The sequence below is a fragment of the Piliocolobus tephrosceles genome, chromosome 19 (genome assembly GCF_002776525.5).
Source record: "Piliocolobus tephrosceles isolate RC106 chromosome 19, ASM277652v3, whole genome shotgun sequence".
Classification (NCBI taxonomy): domain Eukaryota; kingdom Metazoa; phylum Chordata; class Mammalia; order Primates; family Cercopithecidae; genus Piliocolobus; species Piliocolobus tephrosceles.
In genome coordinates, this window is record NC_045452.1 from 56707274 (window position 1) to 56709811 (window position 2538).

Genomic DNA, 2538 nt, shown 5'->3' on the forward strand with positions numbered 1-2538 from the left:
TGGATATATGAACTTAAAACCTTTGGATTGTGGAGGCAATAGCTTGTTTTTTTTTTTTTTTTTTTTTTTTTCTGCTGTAGACGATGACTGCGATAAAAGAGAATCCATCAAGAAAATTGTCCTTACTGATCCCCAGACTGTCAAAAGTGCTTTACATGAAATCAAAATTATTAGAAGATTTGACATCATAACATTGTGAAAATGTTTGAAATTCCTAGTACCAGTGGAAGCCAATTAACAAACAATGTGAACTCTCTTACCAAACTTAACAGTATTTACGTTTTTCAGAATTACATGGAGACAGACTTGGCGAATATGCTGGAGCAGGACACTTTACCGGAAGAGCATGCCAGACTTTTCATGTATCAGCTGCTACAGTGGCTTAAGTATATTCACTCTGCAAATGTATTGCTCAGATATCTCAAACCAACCAATCTTTTCATTAACACTGAAGACATGATGCTGAAGATAGGGGACTTTGGTCTTGCAGAAATCATGGCTCCTCATTATTCCCATAATGATTATCTTTCTGAAGGATTGGTAGCTCAATGGTACAGATCTCCACATCTTTTACTTTCTCCTAATAGTTATAGTAAAGCCATTGACATGTGGACCGCAGGCCACATCCTTGCTGAAATGCTGACTGGTAAACCCTTTCTGCACGTGCACCTGAACTCAAACAGGTGCAGCTGATTTTAGAATCCAGTCCTGTTATACATGAGGAAGATTGTCAGGAGCTTCTCAGTGTAATTCCAGTTCACATTAGAAACTAAATGACTGAACCACAAAAACCTATAACTCAGTTGCTTCAGGGAATTAGTTGAGAAACACTGGATTTCCTTGAATAAATTTTGATATTTATCCCCACAGATGGGTTAACAGCAGAAGAAGTGCCGTCCCATCATTACATGAGCGTATATTATTTTCCAATGTATGAGCCAACTTCAAGTCATCTTTTTCATATTGATGATGAAGTTTATGATATTTTGCTTATGGATGAAACTCACAGTCACATTTGTAACTGGGAAAGGTATGATTGTTAGTTTTCAGCCCATGATTGGTCTATGCATAACAAATTTGATATTGATGAAATTCTGCTAGACCCAGGAACTCTGTCTGATGTCACTGATGAAGAAGTCCAAGTTGTTCCGGAAAATATTTGGATGGACATTGGGAAAAGTATAAAGTATCTGGAGGATCCAATTGCTCTACTAAGCCTTTTTGGCAGCACCCAGATCATCATAACAACAAATAGGCATTTGAAGTGTAGCCATATTTGTAACTACAAAGCCAGGTCATCATCATATTTAGATAACTTAGTTTGGAGAGCGAGTAAAATTAACCATTACTATGAACCCAGTGTTATTATAGATATTTCCAGTTGGAAAGAATAAAGCAGAGAAAAATCTGATAAGAAAGGAAGTGAAAATGTGAAAGGAATGGATTGGTTAAAGCCCAGATAGCGCTTGAGGAAGCCTCTCAGCAACTGGTTGAAAAACGAAGGGAAAAAAATCAGGGGTTTGATTTTGATTCCTTTATTGTAGAAACTACTCAACTTAGTTCACAACACAAGCCTACTGATGTTGTTGAGAAGTTAAATAACTCGAATAGGTCAGAGTCCCAACTAGAAATGAAAAGTTTGATATGAAAAACAGTAAACCAAGAAAAACAGAAAAAAAGAATGGCAAATTTGGCTCGATTAGAAGTCTCGTACGAATCTTCTTGGGACAGCCAGTTTGTGGGTGGTGGGGAGAACTGTTTTATCACAAATTAGTTTTGTTGTGAGGTAAGGAAGTGTGAATGAGTGGAGAAGGAAAACATTTACACTAGTTACTTAGACAAGTTATTTAACAGGAAAGAAGATGCTGAAATACTAGAAACCGAACTGGTAGAGGATGGGAAGCTTGGGGAGAGAGGACATGAAGGATTTCTGAACAACAGTGTGGAATTCCTCTTTAACAAGCACCTCGAGCCCATGGGCATCCTGCAGTTTCGCAGTCCAGTTGGGTCACCACTTAAGTCAATACAGGCCACATTATCACCTTTTGCTGTGGAGTCTTCCCCTCAAATTCCTCCCAAAACCTGCAGCAGCATTTTAAAACATGTGAACTAAAACACTCAGCAGACATTTATCTTTGCTCTCTTCATGAAATGTGCTTTGTCTTTATTTTATCACTAGTGTTTAGGTCATTTTTTACTTGAATCAGATGATGTAATTTAGTAAGAATTAGCTCTTCGTTTTTACAATCTAGAGACTTTTTTTTTCTGCATATGAGATAGTTTTCATTTTAACTGGCATGTCGTTTGCACACAAAAATAAAGAATAGAGCAAAATAATGCAACACTGGAGGAGGCAAAACAAATGCACTAAGACAAGTAAAAAACATCCTCTCATAGAACAATGATCTGTTTTACAGGAAACAACTCTTGCCTTGAAATTTACACAGTGAGCGGGGCGCAGTGGCTCAAGCCTGTAATCCCAGCACTTTGGGAGGCCGAGATGGGCAGATCACTAGGTCAGGAGATGGAGACCATTCT

The 2538-nt window shown here is 37.9% G+C and overlaps 1 pseudogene; it reads left to right on the forward strand.

Annotated features, from left to right (window-relative positions):
• The window catches only part of LOC111552965, a 5361-nt pseudogene extending 3248 nt beyond the window's left edge, over window positions 1-2113 (forward strand).
• The last annotated feature ends 425 nt before the right edge of the window (window positions 2114-2538 follow it).